We start from the raw sequence: 14,627 nt of genomic DNA on the forward strand, positions 1-14,627 counted from the left end.
CTCTGTAATCATGTTACCCATCCGGTTCCTCTGGCATGATACAAGCGGAATGGTGAGTTCGTTTTTTTCACTTTCTCTGTGGGCTGGTGTCTTCTCATGGGGCGGTTCCAACGGTTGGGTGCTTCCTCCCTTCAGTTCCCCATCAGGTCCTCTTCTTCCCTGCTGCTTGGTGATTGGACAAAATAGTTTTACAGAGAGTATTTAAACCTGGTTGTTGTGTGTACACTTCAGAGAGAGCCGACACAGCTTGAGAAAGGACCGAGAGTCTGAAGCAGCGTCTGTCGCTGTATGGCAACCTCTCTGTTTTTATCCCAATAAAGAGCTACTAAATATACTGACGTGGAGCTGAGGATCTTTGTCCTTGTAATATATTTATGGGTCATATCATGTGTTTGTATTTCTGTTCCGTTCAAGGAAGTCGTTTAATTGTTATGGGTAAGATCCTGTGTCAACCATTTCAGTTTTATCTCCAAGCTTGATAAATTATGACCATGGCAGCCAGGGTGGCTTTCTTTATCAAAAAGATGCAAACAGGTTTTTCCTGTTACCAGGTATAATATAAATACTGGACATTCACTACCTATCACACACTGGTGGAGAAAGTTCCTTACTAAGACCATAATCTTTTTCAGGTATAGTATACCTCTTACCTTATACCTGTGAGAATCCGCTCAGCTGCCTGCGCAGGCCGGCAGCCTTTTGACCATTGTTTAGGTTTGCATGCTGCAGGACTCTGGAACAGAGACCTGTCTTTCCATTGCAAGTTCTGGTCTGTTCTCTTGCTGGGGAATTTGCATACATTCGTTATGCAAATCCCCTACCTGCCTTCTTTGATGACTGGCACTATAAGAGCTTTATGTTTCCCAGAAGGCTTGGCTGGTCATTTCCCTTCCATGGTCTGTTCCTGATGGACACTGCTGGAGTGTCAGCCGTTGCTATCTAGTATAGTTAATTCCTGGGGGTTGCTTCAGGCTCCCCTTCTAGCCCAGTCAGGTTGTATTATCTGTTTGTTTGTTCTTTTGCCATTGTCCTGTCCCAACGGTGGTCGACAGGAAATGGTTCTGATCTCTGTTCTTGGAGTGTGGCTGGTGCAGCGGTTGCTACCAGCTATCTCTTCTGATCTGTCTCTTTGGATCGCGCTAGCCACTTTTCGCTAGCGCTGTGGATCCTTCTGTTCTGTCTCCTGGGATCGCGCTAGCCACTTTTCGCTAGCGCTGTGGATCCTTCTGTTCTGTCTCCTGGGATCGCGCTAGCCACTTTTCGCTAGCGCTGTGGATCCTTCTGTTCTGTCTCCTGGGATCGCGCTAGCCACTTTCCGCTAGTGCTGTGGATCCTTCTGTTCTGCTACTCTGTACCTGGATCGCGCTAGCCACTTTTCGCTAGTGCTGTGGATCCTATCTCTCGCTTGTCCCTGTTTTCATGTGTCTGTCTTGTCTGCTACGCTTGCTGGATGCTCGGTGAGGTAACCGTTAAGCAAGCGCTCGCGTCCTCTGTTTCATGTTTGTCTGTTAATGGTTAGGTAGGCGTGCTTGTCTCTATTGTGCTTATCACGTGGAGACCGCGCATAACCGCGTGCACTGTTGCGAATGAGTGCGGTGTTCGCGGTTAGCTAGCGTTTGTTATTTTCCGTATCTCCTCATTGTATTATTTGCTGTGCCTTTGCTACCCTCGTGCCCTGTTTTGCTCAGTCTTGTGTCTCTGTCGGCAATCGCCATTCTTGCGATTGCATTCCCACTTCGTTTCCGCCGTTGTGTGTTCACCGTCGCTGGGTGGCGACTAGTTTGGTGGACACACATTGGTTCTGTACCTTTGTTCTGTTTTTTGTGGGCTATCCAGCCCTGCCTGATCGTACCTTGTCCTGGATCTGTACAATTCCTGTCTGGCATCTGTGGCTGTACAGCGACTGTGTTCGCCTGCACTCCACAGCGCCATCTGCCGGAGGGAATTGCCCTCTGCGGGTGCATAGCACCTAGCCTGGGTGTCCTTTAAATTTACGCTTGTGGAGGAAATCCGCCGCGTCAGCGCACGTCTGGTGCGCTGACCACGGAGACGATTCCGCAATCGTTACAGAATGACCAGCCCAACCAAAATTCCCAGGGCAGAGGGAACCTTTGATTTGCTTCAGATGTCATTGCCTGAGACAAAAGCGTATGTGGATACTATTATAGGAAGGATCGCACACTATATAAAAGCAGTTAAAAAATCGGTGCTCGTCCCTGATCCCCACCCATATGGGGATTATCTCAATACCGGGTTATTTGAACCGCCATTTGCCTCATGGGAAATTGGGGCCTTGGTGGAGGAATTTGATTTGGATTGGAAGGCCTTTTGCGATTTTTATATCGCAAAAAGCGAGGATATTCTGAATGATTGTCTCGACTCTATGTACCTTTTGATTGATTCTGATGAATGTGACGAGTGTGTTGTGGATCTGGTGATGTATGTGTGGCAGATCATTTTGGATGAATTACACACACACCAATCAATTGACCCCAATAAAGAGGTAAAAGATTCCCGTTCTGTTCCTGCTCCAGTTCCATCTGTAGACTGTGCGCACTATGATTGTTCATCCTTTGTTAAGTGTGCATGGGAGCCCCCGTTTGAGAAATGGGAGATCGAGCTCCTGGTCTATGAATTGGAATGTGATTGGAGATCGTTTTGCAATCATTACCTTTCTAAAAATGAAGCAGTTTTGTATGCGTGCATTGAGTCTGCGTGCACTTTAATCAAGACTGGTGAATGTATCTCTGACTTTGTGACTCCGTTGTTTGACGTGTGGAGAATGATTTTGGATGAACTACATGCGCTTCAAACTGCTAAAAACACATTGTCAGCGGACGATTGTTCCAATCCTCTGGATTTAAAGAAAGTGAGTTTTGAATGCATTCCCTGTCCCAAAGCAACTGAGTGTTTGAAGTCTGAGTGCAAGTCGTTCAGAGAAGTTGCTTGTGTGGAAGTTGAACCAGTGCGGTCTGATGTTGCCACCGCACGTATGGCTGCGAAAGGTCTGTGTGGTCCTGTGTCTAAGGAAGACAGATTTTTTCCCTCAGGTTCTCTAAGATCGTCCGTTTGTGAGCCTGCCATGGGGAAAATTCCTAAGTTATGCAACTTTAAGAAAATTATTGATGTGTCTAATAAAGTTTCTCCTGTTGTTGTCGCCACTTCTTTTGCAAATGAATCTATGTCTTATTCTGTTCGCACCTGTGCAGGCCTGTTGCCTGATGACAGTTGCTCCAGTGTTTCTTTCCTAGATGACTTGCAGTCTGCTCCGCAGATCGCGGAGGTTTGCGATATGGAAGCGTCAGTTTCGCAACCTAAAGCGATCTTGGATCCGCAAATTTTGCGTTCTGACTCCTCGGATTCGACATTGTTAGCCGAATCTAAGAGTGAGACAGCGCTTCGGTTTTGCGAATCTGATGCTGAAGCTTCTTTGCCTTGTCCAGAGAAGCTTTCTCTGAACCTGCCCTGTACCATGAATGAAGGCATGATGTCCACTGGCATTGACATTTGCGAGTCTGATTCTGAAGAAAGTATTGACTCTCCACCCAGTACTCTGGATGAGTCAATATTACCTTGTTTAAGATCTCCTGCAGTGACCCTAGAGGCTCGTCTAGGTATTGCAGCCATTGTTACCTGTTTCTCTGCTATTTTGGAACTGCAGTCTGGTTTGACTGCTATGGAGGAATCTGCCTGTAGTGAGGCAAAACTCAGAAAGTCAGAGCTAGTTTCACTAGATATTCCTGTGTATCCCTGTCCTGATGATAAAATTCAGTCTCATTTTATGGTGGAACCTTCCCTGGGACATCTGCCCTGCACACAAAATAAAGTTCAAGTTTTGCCCTGTAACATGGATAGTTCAGAATCCTTCTTAGAAAACTTGGGAAATGGTGTTCCTGAGGTCTTGTCTGATGTCCTGGAGATCTCCGAGTTCCTCCCAAAGGGTGCAGAACTTGTAGGAGATGTCTCCTGCCCCCCAGGTCCTTCTGAGGTGTTGCCCACTTCAGTAGGCATTGCTGCCTTGCTGACTACTTTTGCAGCTCTTGTGGAGCTTCATTCATGTGTAGTCAATGATGATATTACAGTTACAGAAAATTCTGAATTTGAGTCCGAGTCTTCTTTTGAAAGACCAGTACCTGTGACCTTTACTCGTGATGATTTTCTGCCCGGTACTGGTTTTGGTCTTGTCGTGTCGGACTCTGAGGTTGGCAGTTCCCCGACATGTCCTGAGGTTTCTCCTGTACTAGTGTACCCCGATGTGCTCTGTGACCCAGAAAGCCCAAGTGTGCCTCGGTTACCAGCGTACTCAGATGCTTCCTCAGTGGAGACATGTTCCGATATAGCCTGCCTGCTTGCATGCCCAGAAGTGGTCCCTGAAAGTCCTGATCTTGATGGGTGTCCTGCTAATTTTGAGTCTGGAATGATCATAGGTTCCATAGGGGTTTTTGGTGGTTCTCCATGTGAGCCTGGTGAGCGTTCTGGCTTCTTGGGATCTCTGCGGAGCTTCAAGGCGTTCTGGGAGATTCCGGGAAAGGTTTTGCTTGGTGCCCTGAATACGATCAGCAATGGCTTTGGTGTTGTAAGGGACACTTCGAACAGGTATTGCGGCAGGTTTGGTATTCTTGGACGCTCCTTGGAAGGTGGTGGGTATTGTCTGGAGGGTGTCGATGGCTTCTTCTCTGGTGTCCACAGTCCTGATGGGTGTTACGCTGAGACTTGTAGTGCTGATGGGCATGTTTCGGTGGCTTCTGCTTCCGATGAGGTCGGTTTCGGATGGACTGACTCTGGAATTGGGCCTTGTCGGGCTGTCCCGACCTTCATGAGTCTTCAGTTAGAGTTTTGTGATGATACCAGTTTTGAGGGATGTCTGGAATCCATCCCTAGAGGGGGGGGGGGGGGGGGGTACTGTGAGAATCCACTCAGCTGCCTGCGCAGGCAGGCAGCCTTTTGACCATTGTTTAGGTTTGCATGCTGCAGGACTCTGGAACAGAGACCTGTCTTTCCATTGCAAGTTCTGGTCTGTTCTCTTGCTGGGGAATTTGCATACATTCGTTATGCAAATCCCCTACCTGCCTTCTTTGATGACTGGCACTATAAGAGCTTTATGTTTCCCAGAAGGCTTGGCTGGTCATTTTCCTTCCATGGTCTGTTCCTGATGGACACTGCTGGAGTGTCAGCCGTTGCTATCTAGTATAGTTAATTCCTGGGGGTTGCTTTAGGCACCCCTTCTAGCCCAGTCAGGTTGTATTATCTGTTTGTTTGTTCTTTTGCCATTGTCCTGTCCCAACGGTGGTCAACAGGAAATGGTTCTGATCTCTGTTCTTGGAGTGTGGCTGGTGCAGCGGGTTGCTACCAGCTATCTCTTCTGATCTGTCTCTTTGGATCGCGCTAGCCACTTTTCGCTAGCGCTGTGGATCCTTCTGTTCTGTCTCCTGGGATCGCGCTAGCCACTTTCCGCTAGTGCTGTGGATCCTTCTGTTCTGCTACTCTGTACCTGGATCGCGCTAGCCACTTTTCGCTAGTGCTGTGGATCCTATCTCTCGCTTGTCCCTGTTTTCATGTGTCTATCTTGTCTGCTACTCTTGCTGGAGGCTCGGTGAGGTAACCGTTAAGCAAGCGCTCGCGTCCTCTGTTTCATGTTTGTCTGTTAATGGTTAGGTAGGCGTGCTTGTCTCTATTGTGCTTATCACGTGGAGACCGCGCATAACTGCGTGCACTGTTGCGAATGAGTGCGGTGTTCGCGGTTAGCTAGCGTATGTTATTTTCCGTATCTCCTCATTGTATTATTTGCTGTGCCTTTGCTACCCTCGTGCCCTGTTTTGCTCAGTCTTGTGTCTCTGTCGGCAATCGCCATTCTTGCGATTGCATTCCCACTTCGTTTCCGCCGTTGTGTGTTCACCGTCGCTGGGTGGCGACTAGTTTGGTGGACACACATTGGTTCTGTACCTTTGCTCTGTTTCTTGTGGGCCATCCAGCCCTGCCTGATCGTACCTTGTCCTGGATCTGTACAATTCCCGTCTGGCATCTGTGGCTGTGCAGCGACTGTGTTCGCCTGCACTCCACAGCGCCATCTGCCGGAGGGAATTGCCCTCTGCGGGTGCATAGCACCTAGCCTGGGTGTCCTCAAATTTACGCTTGTGGAGGAAATCTGCCGCGTCAGCGCACGTCTGGTGCGCTGACCACGGAGACGATTCCGCAATCGCTACAATACCTAGCCCAATGTTATGCCCTATTTATACTCAAAATTGATTCAACACAGAAAATCTGTAATTGCAGCTTAGTTTTACAGTGGTGTGAAAAACTATTTGCCCGGTACTGGTTTTGGTCTTGTCGTGTCGGACTCTGAGGTTGGCAGTTCCCCGACATGTCCTGAGGTTTCTCCTGTACTAGTGTACCCCGATGTGCTCTGTGACCCAGAAAGCCCAAGTGTGCCTCGGTTACCAGCGTACTCAGATGCTTCCTCAGTGGAGACATGTTCCGATATAGCCTGCCTGCTTGCATGCCCAGAAGTGGTCCCTGAAAGTCCTGATCTTGATGGGTGTCCTGCTAATTTTGAGTCTGGAATGATCATAGGTTCCATAGGGGTTTTTGGTGGTTCTCCATGTGAGCCTGGTGAGCGTTCTGGCTTCTTGGGATCTCTGCGGAGCTTCAAGGCGTTCTGGGAGATTCCGGGAAAGGTTTTGCTTGGTGCCCTGAATACGATCAGCAATGGCTTTGGTGTTGTAAGGGACACTTCGAACAGGTATTGCGGCAGGTTTGGTATTCTTGGACGCTCCTTGGAAGGTGGTGGGTATTGTCTGGAGGGTGTCGATGGCTTCTTCTCTGGTGTCCACAGTCCTGATGGGTGTTACGCTGAGACTTGTAGTGCTGATGGGCATGTTTCGGTGGCTTCTGCTTCCGATGAGGTCGGTTTCGGATGGACTGACTCTGGAATTGGGCCTTGTCGGGCTGTCCCGACCTTCATGAGTCTTCAGTTAGAGTTTTGTGATGATACCAGTTTTGAGGGATGTCTGGAATCCATCCCTAGAGGGGGGGGGGGGGGGGGGGGGTACTGTGAGAATCCACTCAGCTGCCTGCGCAGGCAGGCAGCCTTTTGACCATTGTTTAGGTTTGCATGCTGCAGGACTCTGGAACAGAGACCTGTCTTTCCATTGCAAGTTCTGGTCTGTTCTCTTGCTGGGGAATTTGCATACATTCGTTATGCAAATCCCCTACCTGCCTTCTTTGATGACTGGCACTATAAGAGCTTTATGTTTCCCAGAAGGCTTGGCTGGTCATTTTCCTTCCATGGTCTGTTCCTGATGGACACTGCTGGAGTGTCAGCCGTTGCTATCTAGTATAGTTAATTCCTGGGGGTTGCTTTAGGCACCCCTTCTAGCCCAGTCAGGTTGTATTATCTGTTTGTTTGTTCTTTTGCCATTGTCCTGTCCCAACGGTGGTCAACAGGAAATGGTTCTGATCTCTGTTCTTGGAGTGTGGCTGGTGCAGCGGGTTGCTACCAGCTATCTCTTCTGATCTGTCTCTTTGGATCGCGCTAGCCACTTTTCGCTAGCGCTGTGGATCCTTCTGTTCTGTCTCCTGGGATCGCGCTAGCCACTTTCCGCTAGTGCTGTGGATCCTTCTGTTCTGCTACTCTGTACCTGGATCGCGCTAGCCACTTTTCGCTAGTGCTGTGGATCCTATCTCTCGCTTGTCCCTGTTTTCATGTGTCTATCTTGTCTGCTACTCTTGCTGGAGGCTCGGTGAGGTAACCGTTAAGCAAGCGCTCGCGTCCTCTGTTTCATGTTTGTCTGTTAATGGTTAGGTAGGCGTGCTTGTCTCTATTGTGCTTATCACGTGGAGACCGCGCATAACTGCGTGCACTGTTGCGAATGAGTGCGGTGTTCGCGGTTAGCTAGCGTATGTTATTTTCCGTATCTCCTCATTGTATTATTTGCTGTGCCTTTGCTACCCTCGTGCCCTGTTTTGCTCAGTCTTGTGTCTCTGTCGGCAATCGCCATTCTTGCGATTGCATTCCCACTTCGTTTCCGCCGTTGTGTGTTCACCGTCGCTGGGTGGCGACTAGTTTGGTGGACACACATTGGTTCTGTACCTTTGCTCTGTTTCTTGTGGGCCATCCAGCCCTGCCTGATCGTACCTTGTCCTGGATCTGTACAATTCCCGTCTGGCATCTGTGGCTGTGCAGCGACTGTGTTCGCCTGCACTCCACAGCGCCATCTGCCGGAGGGAATTGCCCTCTGCGGGTGCATAGCACCTAGCCTGGGTGTCCTCAAATTTACGCTTGTGGAGGAAATCTGCCGCGTCAGCGCACGTCTGGTGCGCTGACCACGGAGACGATTCCGCAATCGCTACAATACCTAGCCCAATGTTATGCCCTATTTATACTCAAAATTGATTCAACACAGAAAATCTGTAATTGCAGCTTAGTTTTACAGTGGTGTGAAAAACTATTTGCCCCCTTCCTGATTTCTTATTCTTTTGCATGTTTGTCACACTTAAATGTTTCTGCGCATCAAAAACCGTTAACTATTAGTCAAAGATAACATAATTGAACACAAAATGCAGTTTTAAATTATGGTTTTTATTATTTAGTGAGGAAAAAAAACTCAAAACCTACATGGCCCTGTGTGAAAAAGTGATTGCCCCCCCTTGTTAAAAAATAACTTAACTGTGGTTTATCACACGTGAGTTCAATTTCTGTAGTCACCCCCAGGGCTGATTACTGCCACACCTGTTTCAATCAAGAAATCACTTAAATAGGAGCTATCTGACACAGAGGAGTAGACCAAAAGCCCCTCAAAAGCTAGACATCATGCCAAGATCCAAAGAAATTCAGGAACAAATGAGAACAAAAGTACTGTAATTGAGATCTATCAGTCTGGTAAAGGTTATAAAGCCATTTCTAAAGCTTTGGGACTCCAGCGAACTACAGTTAGAGCCATTATCCACATATGGCAAAAACATGGAACAGTGATGAACCTTCCCAGGAGTGGCTGGCCGACCAAAATTACCCCAAGAGCGCAGAGAAAACTCATCCGAGAGGCCACAAAAGACCCCAGGACAACATCTAAAGAACTGCAGGCCTCACTTGCCTCAATTAAGGTCAGTGTTCACAACTCCACCATAAGAAAGAGACTGGGCAAAAACGGCCTGCATGGCAGATATCCAAGGCGCAAACCACTTTTAAGCAAAAAGAACATTAAGGCTCGTCTCAATTTTGTTAAAAAAATCTCAATGATTGCCAAGACTTGTGGGAAAATACCTTGTGGACCGCCGAGACAAAAGTTGAACTTTTTGGAAGGTGCGTGTCCTGTTAAATCTGTCGTAGAAGTAACACAGCATTTCAGCAAAAGAACATCATACCAACAGTAAAATATGGTGGTGGTAGTGTGATGGTCTGGGGTTGTTTTGCTGCTTCAGGACCTGGAAGGCTTGCTGTGATAGATGGAACCATGAATTCTACTGTCTACCAAAAAATCCTGAAGGAGAATGTCTGGCCATCTGTTCGTCAACTCAAGCTGAAGCGATCTTGGGTGCTGCAGCAGGACAATGACCCAAAACACACCAGCAAATCCACCTCTGAATGGCTGAAGAAAAACAAAATGAAGACTTTGGAGTGACCTAGTCAAAGTCCTGACCCGAATCCTATTGAGATGTTGTGGCATGACCTTAAAAGGCGGTTTATGCTAGAAAACCCTCAAATAAAGCTGAATTACAACAATTCTGCAAAGATGAGTGGGCCAAAATTCCTCCAGAGCGCTGTAAAAGACTCGTTGCAAGTTATCACAAACGCTTGATTGCAGTTATTGCTGCTAAGGGTGGCCCAACCAGTTATTAGGTTCAGGGGGCAATTACTTTTTCACACAGGGCCATGCAGGTTTTGAGTTTTTTTTTCTCTCTAAATAATAAAAACCATCATTTAAAACTGCATTTTGTGTTCAATTATGGTATCTTTGACTATAGTTAACGGTTTTTGATGCGCAGAAACATTTAAGTGTGACAAACATGCAAAAGAATAAGAAATCAGGAAGGGGGCAAATAGTTTTTCACACCACTGTAAAACTAAGCTGCAATTACAGATTTTCTGTGTTGAATCAATTTTGAGTATAAATAGGGCATAACATTGGGCTAGGTATTGTAGCGATTGCGGAATCGTCTCCGTGGTCAAATAGTTTTTCACACCACTGTACATCGGTTCTAAGGAACAAGGGTTATTTAAAGGAACTTTATCGATTAACATGTGTTTTCAGTTGAGTTAGGAAATGTTTGGGAAGTGCTGCTAAGTATTGGTGTATACATTTCACTAGCAGCCTCTTTGTTTACTGTTATTGAAATACTTTCACACTTTACTGACACCAAAGCTGACAGCAGAATGAACCATGAGGGGAGGGGGAATTCCCCTCACAATTCATCTGTTAACCCTGTGTGTGATAGCTAGCTCTCAGCAGCTGCAGCTGTTGTGTCCTGTGTCTCTGACTGAAGTGTGTAAAGAGAGCAGAGGAAATGTAGCCTGTTATAAACATTTGTAATTCTCTGTGACACCACAGCTTTTCATACTTTTTTCTTTCAGAGTAAAATACTCTGTAGTCTGATATGCAAAAAAACACTGACTGTGCATAGAAACAGACACCCCTTCTGCAATTGATTTGTCCCAATAGAGCTAAATCCTACACACAGTGAATTACAGCTTTTGTCTCTGATATTTAACATGAAAAGTAGGAAAATGTTTACACAGCTACTTAGACATTATTTGTACATTGTCATTTTAGAACACATGGTTTGATAGTGTTCTTTTAATTTTAGGAACCTTGATCATTGGTTCATATTCTTTTACAGCCCTTTATGTGTTATGAAGGTACCTTTTAACTACTCTGCGACCACATCCAGATTCGCGGCTGCATTGTATCTCTGTTGTTTCTCAGTCACGCCATATGCTGTCATCTCGCGAGGAGTGAAATTTGCAGGGAACGAGCACTCATTCCCTGCAGTAAACACAGGGGGCTACCGCGATCAACCTGCCAGCTAGCAATCGGAGCTGGCAGGCTGCTATTTACATGTAGAAAGCTAACAAACGTGTACATTGCTGTGATCTAGAGCAGCGCTGTACAAAGGACAGCCTTGTCACTTAACTGTCCCTCCCAATGGCTCACAATCTAATACCATACGTAGGCTGATGCCTATGAATGTGTAGTGTAGTGTATGGATCACAGTCTAGGGCTAATTTAGGTAAGGGGGGGGGGGGGAGTGGGGAATAAAAGAAATAGGGTTTTTTTTATCAATAAAATCATTTTTAATGAATAATAATAAAAAAAACAATTGCAGCAGGCAATCAAATACCACCAAAAGAAAGCTCTATTAGAAAAGGAGGTAAAATTCATTCGGGTGCTAAGTTGTGAGACCGAGCAATAAAAAGTTGTGAGTGCCGAATTGTAAAAAATCACCTGGGCATTAAAAGGGTTTAAACCTCTGGTCCTCAAGGGGTTAAAGACCACTATCCCGAAAAAAAGTAGGCAGTTAAAATCTGACAGATATTACATGTTTTGGGCAGTCCATCTCCTCATGGGGGTTCTCAGGGTTTTCTTTGTTTTCAACAGCATTTCTGAGCAGCAGTTACAAAGTCTAACTGACAAAATAGTGTGCAAGGGAGTAGGGAGGCTGGCTGGCTGATATCTTACTATTTTGGCAGTTAAACTGCCGCTCAGGAAATGCTGTTGAAAACAAAGAAAACCCCACGAGGAAATGGACTGGCCCAAACCTGTCGGTTCGGTCAGATTTTAAGTGCCTACTTTTTTCGCAATAGTGGTCCTTTAAAGTGAGATCTCGATTGATAAGTTTATTATAAACTGGAGGGACCACATAAGAAATTGATGGAACTATTCCCAGACTTTCTCACATTAGAAGATGAGAGAAAAACATATATCTTACTGGGGGAAGAGGAACCCACAGTGACAATTAGTGTTGGGCGAACAGTGTTCGCCACTGTTCGGGTTCTGCAGAACATCACCCTGTTCGGGTGATGTTCGAGTTCGGCCGAACATCTGATGGTGTTCGGCCAAACTGTTCGGCCATATGGGCGAACTAAGAGCGCATGGCCGAACGTTCCCCGAACGTTCGGCTAGCGCTGTGATTGGCCGAACGGGTCACGTGTAGTGTTGGGCGAACATCTAGATGTTCGGGTTCGGGCCGAACATGGTCGCGATGTTCGGGTGTTCGAGCCGAACTCCGAACATAATGGAAGTCAATGGGGACCCGAACTTTTGTGCTTTGTAAAGCCTCCTTACATGCTACATACCCAAATGTACAGGGTATGTGCACCTTGGGAGTGGGTACAAGAGGAAAAATTTTTTTTAGCAAAAAGAGCTTATAGTTTTGAGAAAATCGATTTTAAAGTTTCAAAGGGAAAACTGTCTTTTAAATGCGGGAAATGTCTGTTTTCTTTGCACAGGTAACATGCTTTTTGTCGGCATGCAGTCATAAATGTAATACAGATAAGAGATTCCAGGAAAAGGGACCGGTAACGCTAACCCAGCAGCAGCACACGTGATGGAACAGGAGGAGGGCGGCGCAGGAGGAGAAGGCCACGCTTTGAGACACAACAACCCAGGCCTTGCATGAGGACAAGAAGCGTGCGGATAGCAATTTGCATTTTGTCGCCATGCAGTCATAAATGTAATACAGATGAGAGGTTCAATAAACAATAAACAGTAATTGGTGTTGTCCAGATGCGCACAATGCGTGGGTCGCGTTCAATGCAGTCCTAGGCCGAAGAGGTCATAGCCTAGGGTCACAAAAACCTGTTTATTTGGGCAATTTCAATGGTGGCGAGTCTGACGTACATAAATCGCAGCAATGGCCCTTAGCAACGTCTGAATCTCACGAAATGTCTCATGCAGGTAGAAGACAATATTGTTAGACTTGGGCTCCAAAGATGGGTTCCCTACATCTCTGCCAAACCAGAGTTACAGGGCTTCCAAATTTGGTAAAATCCCCCATAGGCTTTCATTGGGCCTCTATTTACAGTTCCAAAATCTCACATTGCTCAGCCAGTGGCAAATTTTCTAGCATTGTAGGGACCCTTAGGGGGAACATGACTGGTGAGTTTCGGGCCCCTAGGCCAAAGAGGTCATAGCCTAGGGTCACAAAAACCTGTTTATTTGGGCAATTTCAATGGTAGTTATGCTGACGTACATAAATCTCAGCCAATTTTAGAGCCCTGTAACTCTGGTTTGCAGAGATGTAGAGACCCCATCTTTGAATCCAAGTCTAACAATATGTCTTCTACCTGCATGAGACATTTCGTGAGATTCAGACGTTGCTAACGGCCATTGCTGCGATTTATGTACATCAGACTCGCCACTATTGAAATAGCCCAAATAAACAGGTTTTTGTGACCCTAGGCTATGACCTCTTCGGCCTAGGGGCCCAAAACTCACCAGTCATGTTCCCCCTAAGGGTCCCTACAATGCTAGAAAATTTGCCACTGCAGAGCAATTGCCCTTTGAAAAGATGTGAGATTTTGGAAAGTGAAATAGGGAGGCAATGAAAGCCTATGGGGGATTTTACCAATTTTGCACCCCTGTAACTCTGGTTTGCAGAGATGTAGGGACCCCATCTTTGGAATCCAAGTCTAACAATATGTCTTCTACCTGCATGAGACATTTCGTGAGATTCAGACGTTGCTAATGGCCATTGCTGCGATTTATGTACGTCAGACTCGCCACCATTGAAATAGCCCAAATAAACAGGTTTTTGTTACCCTAGGCTATGACCTCTTCGGCCTAGGGGCCCAAAACTCACCAGTCATGTTCCCCCTAAGGGTCCCTACAATGCTAGAAAATTTGCCACTGCTGAGCAATTGCCCTTTGAAAAGATGTGAGATTTTGGAAAGTGAAATAGGGAGGCAATGAAAGCCTATGGGGGATTTTACCAATTTGGACCCCTTTAACTCTGGTTTGCAGAGATGTAGGGACCCCATCTTTGGAATCCAAGTCTAACAATATGTCTTCTACCTGCATGAGACATTTCGTGAAATTCAGACGTTGCTAACGGCCATGGCTGAGATTTATGTACGTCAGCATAACTACCATTGAAATTGCCCAAATAAACAGGTTTTTGTGACCCTAGGCTATGACCTCTTTGGCCTAGGGGCCCGAAACTCACCAGTCATGTTCCCCCTAAGGGTCCCTACAATGCTAGAAAATTTGCCACTGCTGAGCAATTGCCCTTTGAAAAGATGTGAGATTTTGAACTGTAAATAGGAGGCCCAATGAAAGCCTATGGGGATTTTACCAAATTTGGAGCCCTGTAAACTCTGGTTTGCAGAGATGTAGGGAACCCATCTTTGGAGCCCAAGTCTAACAATATGTCTTCTACCTGCATGAGACATTTCGTGAGATTCAGACGTTGCTAAGGGCCATTGCTGCGATTTATGTACGTCAGACTCGCCACCATTGAAATTGCCCAAATAAACAGGTTTTTGTGACCCTAGGCTATGACCTCTTCGGCCTAGGACTGCATTGAACGCGACCCACGCATTGTGTGCATTCTGGACAACACCAATTACTGTTTATTGTTTATTGAACCTCTCATCTGTATTACATTTATGACTGCATGGCGACAAAATGCAAATT

The 14,627-nt window shown here is 46.4% G+C and overlaps 1 protein-coding gene across 1 annotated transcript in view; it reads left to right on the forward strand.

Annotated features, from left to right (window-relative positions):
* Positions 1 to 576: 576 nt before the first annotated feature.
* LOC137571157 (fucolectin-like) overlaps positions 577 to 14,627 on the forward strand; it is a 32,430-nt gene continuing 18,379 nt past the window's right edge. Inside the window, exon 1 of the mRNA XM_068279935.1 lies at positions 577 to 632. The gene's annotated coding sequence lies outside the window, so the exon portion shown is untranslated. The remainder of the gene's footprint in view (positions 633 to 14,627) is intronic.

Source organism: Hyperolius riggenbachi, chromosome 4 (assembly GCF_040937935.1).
Source record: "Hyperolius riggenbachi isolate aHypRig1 chromosome 4, aHypRig1.pri, whole genome shotgun sequence".
Classification (NCBI taxonomy): domain Eukaryota; kingdom Metazoa; phylum Chordata; class Amphibia; order Anura; family Hyperoliidae; genus Hyperolius; species Hyperolius riggenbachi.